Source organism: Ambystoma mexicanum, chromosome 13 (genome assembly GCF_040938575.1).
Source record: "Ambystoma mexicanum isolate Mex_15411 chromosome 13, UKY_AmexF1_1, whole genome shotgun sequence".
In the NCBI taxonomy this organism is placed as follows: Eukaryota; Metazoa; Chordata; class Amphibia; order Caudata; family Ambystomatidae; genus Ambystoma; species Ambystoma mexicanum.
The window spans coordinates 82,606,090-82,620,370 of NC_090938.1; the positions used below are offsets into that span (position 1 = coordinate 82,606,090).

The window sequence follows — 14,281 nt, forward strand, 5'->3', positions numbered from 1 at the left end:
CTATAAATACTATGACATTACATTAACTCGCAGTGCATAACCCTGTCCCTCTGAGGGCTTGGATCCTCTTCCATTTGGGAGCTAGTAGCTTAGTTCTGTTTTCCTCATTTTGCATTATGGTGCTATCCCTTCTGGGAGCTACGCTATAGACATCCAAGTCCCAACGACTAGACTGGATTACCCTCTCCCGAAGGAAGGGCTCAAGTTGACATGAGATTATAGAACTTGCTCCTATTCAGAAAAAAGCTAAACCACAAATCCTAAAGTGTCTTATGGGACTCCGTGGTCCCTGAAATCTAGACCACTTCTAGAAAGTAATTCTATTTTTTTTAACAAAAGTAGAGGACCTTTTTTTTTTTTTTTTACTTTGCAACTATAAGCACACACCTAGAGAAGTGCAGTAGAATGATAAAGCGCTCGTCTTTGGGTAGACGTCCATCTTAAGGTATTGCAACTTGGCAAACACTACTGGGAATCAAAGTGCCTTCAAAATATCATGACGGGTTTTACACCTTCACACACGTCCTCCCAATGCAATTACTGGAGGAGGGGGGGAACTCAATGCAGAAATAACATAATTTAAATTGTTGCAGAAATCCCTTTTCAACACACTCATAAGTTCCTCTTTGGGTTGAGTTCTTTTGAAGGGGCAGTGGTTTAGTACCCTTGGTCTCTTGGGATCTGGTTTGCAGATTCCCCAAAAGCTGCAAGGATGCCCGATTCAGCATCCAGGGCCCCAGGTAAGATCATTTTATGGGCTTTTCTTTTTTTCCTTTTTTTTTTTCCTTTTCCTTTCAAAGCAATGGGTCCACCTATTTTTGGGAGTGCAAAGGGTTTTTTTTCCATTTCCAGTGGGAGGCATATTTCAGAAGAGTAAAATATGCCTGTTGTCTAATCCATAGAACCCGAGGATGGGGGCATTACCGGTCGGGTAATGCCCCAGGGGCGATAGTTACAAGCCAGAGTGAAGCAAGTGCTTTAACGTAGTCCTGGTGTCCCCCCTCTGAGGGTTCTATTGCTATTAGTACCGTGCACATTGTTTTACTAGTTGGGAAATGGTTTGAAAGACGTTTTTCAACTCGAGGAAAAAAAATAATAATGCCCGCCATGTATTGGGGGGGGGGGGGGGGGTGAGGAACAACATGTGGTCCCTTCTCCCTTTTCCATGGCAGACATTTAAAAAATTATTTAAAAAAAGAAAATTGCCACCATGCATCCCTTTCCCTTTCCATGGTTCCTCAACGAAGAAAGAGATTGAACTCTGAGAGGTGGACGTTGACAGGCAAGTCTTTGTTCATGCTGGTAGGGACCCGGCGAGGGCCAATTGGATCATTTGTAACAACCTGAATGTCCCTCGTCCGGTTCTAATACAAATAATGTAGTTTTCCTATTAAGGGCAATAATATTACCTCTGGCATTGCTGTGCTGGCATCACTGATCCAGACATGTAGGGTGGGGTAGGCTTGCATTGCCCTTTTTGCTCTTGTGTTTGGGGTGATTTTGCACCCAATTTGTTTTTATTGGTATATTGGTCTGTGTTTGGGGGTAGGGGGGGTGGGGAGGAGGGTAAAAGCAGTATCGGTTGCTCAGATGCTATTTTTCTTTTAAATTAGTGTTACTGTACATTTGCCACTAAAACGTCTATTTGCAGTCGATATCTGTAACCTTTGACTTGCCAGATGTTTTGGACTACAACTCCCATCATCCTTAACCAGCATGGTAAAGAATCACAAATGAGATGAAAGCTGTGCCTAGAATTTCCTTTCATTTTCTTTTAATTCTTTTTTACGATGCTTGTCAGTTGGAAGTAAGGACCAGCAGATGTATGCACTCTGTTTCAACAATGGCTGCACAGCTGTCCACTGCACCCAAGACATGCATTTCCTTTTCACCAAATGCTGTTTATTAGCTAACGACGCTCTGCAGACACTGGATGTTGTACAGGGACGTCATTTGGGGGTTCCTAGTGGTAGCAGCTGCTGCCCCTGACTCCCCCTCTGCTACCCCTAGACCGGTCCTTGCTACCCCTGGGCCACTGGAGATAGAGGCAGTGTCAAGAGCAGATATCTGTGTTGCACCTGAAAAAGGTGGTTGTAAATGTACCAGTTTTTTTTTTCACCTGGAATCTAGATCTCGTTAGCTGGAGAAATAACAGTGATGCAGGAATAACCATAAAGCCGTCACTCACTAACCTGTTGGCAGTCTATTAGTGAAGAATGCCCAAATGGTTGGGTTCAGAGGCGGGGCTGTCTGTGCAGCTCATACCCAGTATTGTAGCAACAGGAAGGCAATGGGGGCTAGGTCTAGCTACCTGGGAATGGGTAAGAGCAGCCTGCAGTACTGAGACAGCACAGCATGAATGCAAATTTCATCAGTGTTTCTCCTGGTCTGCTTTGCACATCAAGTGAGCCACTGGGCCTGTAATGAGGGGTGTGCCCCAGTGGCTTCTGCCACCAATCCTGCTTGGGCACTGTGACCTGACCCAGAACCGCCAGACCTGCATCACAGGCACAATGTAGATGGACGCAAGGTGAGATAATTTAAATGAAGCGTCCCTCTGCCTTTTGAAGGAAACATCTGGTGCTTCCTCAAAGAGAAAACAAATATATTTGGAAGGATAGCTCAAGGGCAATGCATTTGTTTTGGGAACAAGAGGATGCAGTGCAACATGGGTTCAATTGCTGTTCCAGTGCTTAGAAGCCGGAGGAGACTGGCATTAAGCAAGATATAAAGGACCAAAGAAAATGATAAAATTGGGCTTTTCTAGGGGTGATGTCATGGAGCTGCTGCAGTTTACATTTTAAAATTAAAACAACACTTCAATTACTTCCCCCTCTATTCCCCCATAACAAAAAAAAACGGAGTTACTTACCAAATAAGCAAAACAGAAAGGTGATGGCTGGAAGGTTTCAAATAACGCATAACCCCTGGCACTGCACTGGAGACTTAAGATGTTTTACTAGTGACTAACAGATTTTGGGAGAGGAGTGTTTGAGACATAATGTGTTGTAAGAGTTGAAATGCATGGAATGCAGATATTAGATGTTGAAGGAGGGTACTGGAGACTTAAGCTGCTAGTTTGCTTGAGGTTGATGTTGTAGAATGCTGTAGACTGTTGCTGGAGGGTGGCACTGTGTAAACATGAAGGTGTTGTAGCAAGGCATTGGAGGTTTAAGGTGTTGGAGAGGTGGGATTGGGTGCCAGACATTGAATGCTGTTGACCGAGGACCCTTAGCAACTTGCAGTGGATCGTTGGGTGCCCGTAGTGAAAATGGTTGGGGGATATTCAGTCTCTGGGTGACTGGCGGGAGTGGGTTGCTGTCCAATGGTTCAAAGTGCACTATTGATGAGAAAATCCCTGCACGTATTGTCCAAGTCTAATAGCAGGAAACGGTATAGCCTCTGATTGACTTCTGGTTGGACTTGTGTTGGCTAGTTGCTGTTTCCAGTCTGTGGCCAGACACTTGGCAGGCACTGGATGTCTGCGCTATGGGGATTAGGCCTCTTCGAGAGGCTCTGTCTGTTTACAGTTCAGCCCAAGTCATCTACAATATGCAAGGCTTGTGTGTTGGACGTCTGCTTACACAGTCATTTGGTAATATGGGCCTGTAGACCCAGATATTAACGCTACATATGATGATCTATTCTTGTATGAAATGTATTACATATTTTTCTTAGTGTGCTGAGGAACAATGCTATGTGATGCTGCTTCCTGTTTTCTGACGAGGTGAAGGGTCATGTGCCATCATTTCCAGTGAAGTTACTTGGGTGTGTGGTTAGATGACATCACTTCTTGTGATGTCATCAGAGGTCAAGGGTCATGTGATGTCACTTCTACGACCCACTGCTATTTTGGTGAGATGACATCAGTGAGGTTGTATATCCATATTAATAACTGGGGGGGCAGGGGGGAGCAGGAATGGAAAGGGAAAGTACACGTTCCAGAATCCAAAGTGCAGTTGGGTCTAAAGCTAGTGTTTGCTGGCTGCTAGCTTGAAGCATGAGCTATGGGCTGGCAAGGGTAGTCTATTTTATTATTCTCCTGAATGCTAATACGCGAGCAGGTATTTGACCGAATCCTGGACAGAAATGTGTTTTCACTACTAAAGCATCACGGTGGGAAAACATGTTTACATGTTTCGCACAACTCCATGAACTCCATGCAAATGTGCCTTCCCTCTGTTGCTGGCACTTCTGGCGCAGTGATGCTAGACCTTGACCAGAATTGGGACACCCTTCAGAATGTCTTACTCTTGGCAGTGTTCAGCCATCAGTAATGGCAGATACCTGCTAGGATATTTCCAGGGCATGCAGCTGAACACTGCGGCAGGTATCGCTCCAGAGAGGAAGCCCTGCAAATTGCCTACCTAACTACCACCGCTTGCATTTCTATCCGGCATTCTGGGCGATACAATGGGCACAGAGTACAAAAGGGCTACTCTGCATAATTCCACTTGGGCCAGATTTTGCTACCGCCAGTTATGAAGTCTTACAGTTGCGTGATTTCTGCTTTTGTTGTTCCTCTCTGATCTGCAACCTTTGGCTCTCCAGATGTTTCAGACTACAACTCTGATTAGCTCTATCCAGCATAGCCAATGGTGAGGGATCACGGAAATTGTAGTCCAAGACATCACATCTGGAAAGCTGAAGTTTGCAGAGCCCTGAACCTGCTATAATTGCTTATAGACAATATGCAGTACATGTTAAAATGAGTTTGTGTGTATTTGAAAGAAACCCATTCCCATAGGGACACTGTTTAAGAACACTCCCCCTCACCCCCAAAGCAATATTCAAATTCGGTTAAGACCTTCTTCAAGGGATATTGTGGAAGTTAATTTCGGTCAAGCTTGCTTGTAAATCAGAAACTATAGCCACAATTTACCAAAGTGTATTGTATTAAATTCAACTTCTATGAAACCAATTCAGTGCAAGCAAGTAATGTGCATCGGTGCGTTATACATGCCATATCAGTATCCGTCACCCGAGTGTAGCTGGCCAGTAGTAATCTCTCTTGGCATCTGGCCCACTCAAGTTTTAAATAGTGAGGCATGGCGTAAATCGCATGGGTTTATATTTGCACGTAGCAGTGGCACAGCTGTAGAAGCCTTCAGCCGTAGCGCGGCACTGCTCCGTGACACTTTGCAAGATGTTGGCTGCGCTATTATTGCTATTTTCTTTGCAATAGTGGGTGTTACACGTATGGTTGCTGTCGGATTTTCACCAGATCACAAAGGGATCATGAATGCAATCCGACGCGATGTCCTCGCAAAGGTTTGAAACCAATATGTCCCACGGCTCGGCTTCAGTCACAGCCAGAAATGTGGAATCAGCTATTGTGTGCATTGCCTTGCCCCCCCCCCCTCTGATCCTCCCCAGCTTTCATGCAGTGTTTGTTCTAAACACCCTCTGCTTCCTTTCTCTCTCTCTCTCGCCAAGATCTCCTTCACCCTCCTCCTGATGTCTCATTCCAACCTCCTTGCTTTCTCCAATATATCCCCACTCTTCAATAACTCCTCCGTGATCCTGCCCTCTACTCCACCCCATCCTGATGTTTCATTCCAACAACCCCCCCTCTTCCATTACTCCTCCAACCTTCCTGATCATGTCCTCTCCTCCATCCTCTTCCAATTCACCTGCAACCTCCTTCTGCTTCTACCTCCGTCTTCTGTCATCCTTCCTACTCCTCCAGCTTTGCCTCCTCTTACTGCCTCAAATTCAGTGCACCCCCACCGCTCCATGTCCTCCCACACCACTCCCAGAATTCCCGGGGCCATCCCATGTGAGAGACCTTGCAAATGTTTAAGGTGATTGATTCAGCATACGATTGGTGTGGCTGCAGTTGACGATTCCATTCACCTGTAAGTCATCGGCAGACGCACAGACCGAGCCATCTTTGTTCTCCTGCCATCTTGGTTTTCATAGTTTTGTATTTGATTCTGCTGTGCGACCCTCCACTCTTGCATAACAATCCTTCTGTTGTTCCTTGTACAGCAACCGCAGTACAGGGAACTCCGCCAGCCTCGGTGTGCGGTAAATCCTTGTTTTCTCATTGGGATGGGGACATTTTGTCCAAATCCCAAGTGGGGATCCACTTTGCCCTTGGGAGCAGTGGATTGGTCCAGCGTATACTAATCCAGGCCCAGCATTGTGACATTGGTGACCCCAACCCCCAGTGACTCTATCCGCCACCCTGTTCTCTTCTCACCACACATGGTTAAGATGCTCCGCTCTGTGCAGAAGTTCCAGGCCCTGCCTAGACCCGTTTGATCTTACCGTCGCACCTGCTCTTTCCACAGTCTCTGGTGTCTGCAGTCCTGCGCCCCTTCTTCCAGACTGTATAACCTAACATCTATTCTGCTGCATGGGCTAGGTCTCTAATCCCTGATTTGCTGGGATGGTCAGGTGGTTACCTGCAGCAATTTAATTGGGATTGAGGCTCTGTAGTTGGGACTCGGTGCCTGTTTGCCATTTGGAATCTTTGCCATGTACCTTTTTGGTGTGTTTTTGGTGGGCAGCCATTTTCTCTTGTCACCGTTGTGCTGCCTTCATGATGCGAAAAGAGACGTTTACACCTAAGGAATTTCAAATCCCTGGAACCTCCTTACCTCCTTTTCAGGCGTGATCACCAATGCCACAATGCTGGGCCTGGTTGAGCTATAGGGGTATCTCCCGGCCCACCGCACCTCTCCCGGCCCACCGCACCTCTCCCAAGGGCAGAGGCAAGGGATTTCCCCGGTGCCCAAAACGAGCCCCATTGAAAGTATTGGGACTCCTCCACAGATGGCCTTTCTGGAAGGGGAGCGGGGGGAGAGGAGTACCTGCTTGCTCGGCGCCTCTGTTGGTGGCACTGTGGTGGTGTGTAAGGTTAGAGAGAGAGAAAATGCAAGATGGCTTTGCTGTTGTGTTGATACCTGCAGTTCCGGGTTTCCCCATGTACTGTGCCTGAGGCGTTTGTGTCGGTGGCCTTGCTGTTCCTATCGGGCTAGGGTGCATTGGCCAGGTCGTTGGCTTGCGAGTTGCTGGTAAAGCTGCACAGTTCTGCTGTTTGCCTGTCTGGAAGGGATTTAAAATGGCGTCTCTTCCTGGTCGCTTTCAATATGCAGAGATCTCGCCACTTCCCACTGGCACTGAAATATCCGAAACCTTTTGAGATTGTTTATTTACTTTTACATTTGTAAAGCACGCGCAAGCACGCAGGCAACTGGGCGCTATTTAAATTGGTGAACCGGAGTGTGGCAGTTTTCAATGAAATGTCGAGTTGTAACATCAGGGCGTTTTGGCCCGGGATAAATGAGTCCGCAAAGTGTCGCGGCAGGTGGAGGACCAGTCAGTTGAAAAGTGATCATCTCGGCTAACCCAGAAGCAATGCAGGTTTTCATTATTCCGAGTAAATATTGTGCAGCTGGTTACAATGACCCAGCACTCCTCTGCAACACGATCCTGGCGCACAAAGGGAGACCAAAACAAAGAGTTGCCCTCCGGGCCGAGCCGGTTTCCAATTGGGACCGTGACCGGCCGCCATCAAAAGCTTCCCCCGTGGACACCACACTGACGGCGTATGTAAATTCCAACTAAATTGGATTTCTGGTACATGTTCAGCTGCAGGGTTGATTCGTATTTAATGCAATATCTGTGGTTTATGATCTTCCCGCCTTCGCCCTGAAGCGCCGCGTGTTATGGATGTCACCTGTCTGGGTTATCGTAAAACATGCAGATCCAGTCCTGGGACATGAGGTCATGTCGATGAATGACTGACTGACTGAATCAGATCTTGTCCATCTGCTGCCGGCCGGCCCCAGACTAAGCTGAGCTTTTGTCTGCTTGCCGATGGCTCCATTGACCGATCAGACAGTGCTGTGTTTGCGTCTAGACCTGGATATTGAGGTGCATCTAATCATTGCTTTCTGAACAAGCTGTAGCCTCTGTATTAATGTACTCCCCGCGCCCCAGGAGATCAATGTGAATTGACAAGCTTAGCCGTTCTATTAAACACCGCCCCTTGCCGGATCCTTAAATGCTCTTTGTTATTAAATTGTATTTTGAACCATGTTGACTTTTTTGGAGTGAAATAAAAACCCACAGATGATGGCCAGGAACAAAATGATATGCAGGATACATTTCTTTCTTTACTTTAAAAGTGAATGGATGAAACTGTGTTGCAAAGAGTAGCACAAGCTTCCCTTCAGAAAATAAATCTTCACCAGAACTGATACTGTAATTGGTTATTTATAACACGCTTAATAACCGCAGGTTTCTAAGCGAGGACCCGGGGATCGAACCTGTGTTGCTCTGTGTCGTCTTTCTGCCAGGGCGAGCACGTTGCCCCCGAGCTATCCTCCTGAGCCAAATATGTAAGCAAACCATTAGCACATTCATTAAGAAACTCAAACCCATCACCCACCCAAACAGCAGACGAGCCAGCCAGCATCTCCAACACATTCCACTATGCAAACTAGCATGCATGCATGCTGAAGCGAGCATTTTCCCCATGGGCACGCAGAGCATGGACCACCCTGCAGGTTCATATCCGTGGGGCATCTTCAGTCACCACTTCCGAATGAGTCTCAAAACGTACCAGCTTACCCACGTAACCCTGCCCCCTCCTTCTCCCCCGCTACCTTGTTTTTTTCCTCGTCTTTCGATCCTATCCTGTCACTTCTATTTCATCACCCACCTTTTTGGATCTTTCAACCGTGTAAGGTCCTCCGAGACCCTCTGAGTAAGGCCAGCGATGAACAAAAATTCAAATGAAAAAGAAATGTCCAACTGAACAAGAGAGCTGGCGAAAGGCAGGCCTATGGTTTTTAGTTGTCTTGGCAAAGTATCTGATTTAGGTGTGACCTGGACACACTTCTTGTAAAGCGCGTCACAATGAAGGTGACAGCGAGCCTGCGACTATGGGCAAGTAGAATAGCCCATACGAAGAGCAAGCTCTTAGCGGCTTCTCACTTTGTCAAAGGTGAAATCGTCCCAAAACGTTCTAAAAACAATATGACCCTTCTCAGATTTTGTTTTGGAAAGTGTCCTAAAATCCTAACAAGTGAGAGAGGGCACCATTATAGCGGTGTCTCCTAAATTGTGCAGGCAAATTTTGCTCTCCCCTACTCCGCTGGCAGATTTGCACCAAACATTTGTGAGGAGCAGGGCGCCGGTCACAAATGCATGTGCTTAGGTGCAGACCAGTAAAGGATTTATTTCAAATGTAGCCAAAATCCTATTAATGATTTGTGAGTGGACCTTTCTAATAAGCCTTGTGATTGGTTAAAGCCAGTCTGGAGAAAACGCAAAGGCTTTGCTTGGCGATACTGTAGAAGTGATCGAAATCAATGTTTTTGAGGAGAAGTGACTGAATTGTTTTTATTTTTTTGACAAAAAGAAAATGGTTTAAAAACAAATATGTGGGGTAAGGGATATTAATAAAGGTAGGGGGAAGGAAGGGGGCTGCAGGGGTCTCCCCCCGCAATATAAAAAAAATTGTTCACTTCATCTTCCGAAAACATGGATTCGGTCAAATCACCTGCATCTATGCTTGGCCGCAACTTGATTCAGCTCCTGTCTGGAAACATTTGAACTAAAACTTTTCCATTCAATTTGCCGATCGCAGCGTTGTGGGAATGTAGAGCAAAACTCCCTGAATGGGTGAATCTAAAACCCGAACGAGAAACTTCCTGGAAAGTGAACTGACAACAATCACTCTGGGAGGCTGATTTTCCCCATCTGGATCTTGTGGGAATGCCCATGTCATTTATGCCGTCATAAGCAGTGTATGCGGGTGGCAGTCATCGTCGCTTTTGTGGATGCATTTCGGGGTTTGCAGCCCAAAATAAAGTCCCTTCAACTTAAGCTTTTCTTGGAGAACAAAGAGCAAGAGTCCGACCTTTTCTTGCCACTGATTTGTAGGTTTACTTCAAATATTTTCAGAGTAGCTTCAGCTTTGGGCATTGTAGATCCGGTGTAAGCAAGAGGTTCAAAACTGTGATGCAAGCGGCCCTCTCCTAAATTGCCCCATTGCAAACCTTTGCGAATCCATATATTTATTTATTTGCATTGTAAAGAAGGCTTACTTGGTTACATAAGAGCTTGTGAAAAACAGGCTTGGTGACAATAAGTGATGGCAAAGCTTTACAGTGTGCCTGATCCAGTTGGAGGGGCGGATGTAATATACAATGCCTATGGACAGTGTAGGTGGCACAGACGTGATGCATAGTCCCATCGTAAACTGTGGCAACATTATACAATGCAGTCCTACTAGGTTTGGTGGCACTGACATGATACATAACCCCATCTTAAAGGGTGGCACCATTAAACAATGCAGAGTCCATCTAGGTTAGGTGGCACTGACATGATACATAACCCCATCTTAAAGGGTGGCACCATTAAACAATGCAGAGTTATTCTAGGTTGGGTGGCACTGACATGATACATAACCCCATCTTAAAGGGTGGCACCATTAAACAATGCAGAGTTATTCTAGGTTGGGTGGCACTGACATGATACATAACCCCATCTTAAAGGGTGGCACCATTAAACAATGCAGAGTTATTCTAGGTTGGGTGGCACTGACATGATACATAACCCCATCTTAAAGGGTGGCACCATTAAACAATGCAGAGTTATTCTAGGTTTGGTGGCACTGACATGATACATAACCCCATCTTAAAGGGTGGCAACATTAAACCATGCAGAGTCCATCTAGGTTAGGTGGCAAAGACATGATGCAGAACCCCATCTTAATCTTTGCAACTTAAGTTTGCTGTTTCTGTTTCTTTGATCGATAGCTGAAATTAAAAATGTCCACAATTCGGAATATCTATGCTGTAGAATGAATGTATGTTTTGTTTAATGTTTGTGTTTTTGTTAAACATGCCCCAAATTAAAAAGGTACTTCCCCTTAAACGTTAAATAATGGGTACAGACGGACCACTGGCCAGCCAGACGCCAAAGGGTGGCTTCCAATAAGCCTTTGGCATCTGACAAGCCGAAGGATCTTCATTGTGGCGGTGGTCGCCTCAATCGCCCGGGCTTGGGTATTTACACTCTTGCCCTCCTGTTCGTAGTGATTCAGAGTGATGAGATAGTGGTGCTGCGTGCTGTAGGACGATTTTGAAATGGGGTGTGTTTTACTCCCCGTTTTAGTTTTGAGTAAAATGATCTGTTAGGGGCTAGAAACATTTAAAAAGTGAGTGTGTTAACTGCAAAATAGAAATGTTTGTAATACATTTTTCTTTGCACCTACTTATGCATGCATACATATAAAAAGATACATTTTTACCTCTTCATATCATGCAGCGATATTCCTTTCTTCCTGGAGCACAACATGCCCCACTTGCCCAAACCTAACCATAGAGCTTTGTGGAAAAAACCAGGGAGACTGGCTCAAATGTGACTGTTTCCTATTTTACTCCCTATTTTTATTTTTGGTAGGATTTGCCTATTTTTAGGGCGTAAAAGTGGCTTATACACCCCTTATCTGTAGGGAATTAAAAAATGTAGACTAACTTCATGAAAGGATTGTAACTTATAATCAACATTAAACCAAACCTGCAGAAGGCTTGATGAGTTGCCCATATCGTCTACCCAACACTGTAGAGTAGACCTCTTAATCGACTAGTAATGCCTGGACAGTCCGCGCCTCGGACACTGCATCGCTGCTTCGAACACCCCTCACTGTCCACCTTAAGATTGGATAGTCTCTTCTGCATCCTGTAGCTGCTACACAAACCCGTCTTTATTTCAATTGGCACTCCCCTAATTTGCCCATTACCCCATAATTACTAATTTGCTGCAGCGCCGAAACATGTCATACAGGTTATGGCCACGAAACATTTCCAAAAAACCCATGACCTGTTGTAGCCAACAGGCGACTGCTTGTACTTTAGTGTCGTGCAAAGTCCTCCAATTCGTCTTAATATATACAATACTTGAATAATACTCAGCTTGTTAACACATTTGCAGTCATATCTCCGAGAAAGTGATATTTACCAAGTGCACAAGGGCTGGAGAAAGGGTGGGCTCTGCGAATTAGTTTTCAAAATTGATTTGGCTTTTCATACATCATGTGTAGACAGAATTGTTTTCCATATTAGAAACTTTCTTTTCATTGATTATTTTTATTTTGGGTTCTTTCCTTTACCTCGAAGTGTATAGTAGCAACCTATGACTTGCCTCCCACGAAATGACAGGTTTTGGTGTAGAAGCGCGGCAAGTAGTTATTAGTTTGACAGAGTCACCGGGGCTCAGGAGTGGGCGTGGGGCGTAGAGTGACTACTCGATGACCACAACCGGGCAGAGTGCAACTGTCCTCTCAAACTTTGGCCGCGTATTTTGAGGCCCACGTTCTGCACACACTGCTCGTTGTCATCCTGAGGCTTAGTGTGTGTATCCCCAGCCATTAAAGTTTTTATTCCAAACTTGTGTACTTTTTTTTTAATTTTATTTTTTTTTATTTTCCTTGTTCACACGATTTTGACTACTCCCACTTTCTGGTTAGGTGATGAACCACTTCCTAATCGTCATAAATGGTGTAAGTTCTTATTTTATTAATTTTTTTGGTCAAAATGTGCTTTCACTTTGGCCCCCTGCAGAAGGGCCCCTCTGCAGGCCCTGGACCCTGGCTTTGCAACCAGATTCAAGACTAAAACTGTGGCTGGGCAAATGTTGTAGTGGTGCTTCGCAAACAGTTTGTGCTGTAGACGCGCCTAAAAAGTGCTAAATCAAATTTTAAAAAATAAAGGACAATGTAAAATGTGTCTGTTAGCTGAGCACCTTTTGATAGTTAGTGAACTAAGGAGTAGTGTTGGGGACTGAGCAAAGGGGACCGGGCCATTAGCCGGCCAGAGAAGGTGAGGACGCTAGCAAGGGTGGACAAGATGAAGTGGTGCTGGGAGTGTGTTGGGACTCTAGAATGTGTCCCACAGTGAGCCGGCCAGGGAAGGTGAGGACACTAGCAAGGGTGGACAAGATGAAGAGGTGCTGGGAGTGTGCTGGGACTCCAGAATGTGTCCCACAGTGAGCCGGCCAGAGAAGGTGAGGACACTAGCAAGGGTGAACAAGATGAAGAGGTGCTTGGAGTGTGCTGGGTCTCCAGAATGTGTCCCACAGTGAGCCGGCCAGAGAAGGTGAGGACACTAGCAAGGGTGGACAAGATGAAGAGGTGCTGGGAGTGTGCTGGGACTCCAGAATGTGTCCCACAGTGAGCCGGCCAGAGAAGGTGAGGACACTAGCAAGGGTGGACAAGATGAAGTGGTGCTGGGAGTGTGTTGGGACTCTAGAATGTGTCCCACAGTGAGCCGGCCAGGGAAGGTGAGGACACTAGCAAGGGTGGACAAGATGAAGAGGTGCTGGGAGTGTGCTGGGACTCCAGAATGTTTCCCACAGTGAGCCGGCCAGGGAAGGTGAGGACACTAGCAAGGGTGGACAAGATGAAGAGGTGCTGGGAGTGTGCTGGGACTCCAGAATATGTCCCACAGTGAGCATAGCATGATGCATAGTTTACTTTCTCGCCTAATATTGCTCTATTTTACACTAAATCCAAGGCGATTGAACGGATTATTCCATGCATGTTTCACTGGTTTCAAAATAACGACTCAATGTTTTGTCTTTTTTGTTTTTTGTGTTTAATTTTAAATGATTCTCTTGGTTGGTGAGGCACCCTCTGAAGTTACTTAGTTGCTATGGAGCTCACTGTTGCTCCATGCAGATGTCCCGAGGCAGCCTCTGAAGTTACTTAGTTGCTATGTAGCTCACTGTTGCTCCATGCAGATGTCCCGAGGCAGCCTCTGAAGTTACTTAGTTGCTGTGTAGCTCACTGTTGCTCCATGCAGATGTCCCGAGGCAGCCTCTGAAGTTACTTAGTTGCTATGTAGCTCACTGTTGCTCCATGCAGATGTCCCGAGACAGCCCCTGCAGTTACTTAGTTGCTATGTAGCTCACTGTTGCGCCATGCAGATGTCCCGAGAAAGCCCCTGCAGTTACTTAGTTGCTATGTAGCTCACTGTTGCTCCATGCAGATGTCCCGAGGCAGCCTCTGAAGTTACTTAGTTGCTATGTAGCTCACTGTTGCTCCATGCAGATGTCCCGAGACAGCCTCTGAAGTCACGTAGTTGCTATGTAGCTCACCGTTGCTCCATGCAGATGTCCCGAGACAGCCTCTGAAGATACTTAGTTGCTATGTAGCTCACCGTTGCTCCATGCAGATGTCCCGAGACAGCCTCTGAAGTTACTTAGTTTCTATGTAGCTCACTGTTGCTCCATGCAGATGTCCTAAAACGAGCTCTGATTT

The 14,281-nt window shown here is 46.0% G+C and overlaps 1 protein-coding gene across 2 annotated transcripts in view; it reads left to right on the forward strand.

The window, feature by feature from the left end:
• The window catches only part of CTTNBP2NL (CTTNBP2 N-terminal like), a 203,058-nt gene that overhangs the window by 92,858 nt on the left and 95,919 nt on the right, over nucleotides 1-14,281 (forward strand). The window lies entirely within an intron of this gene.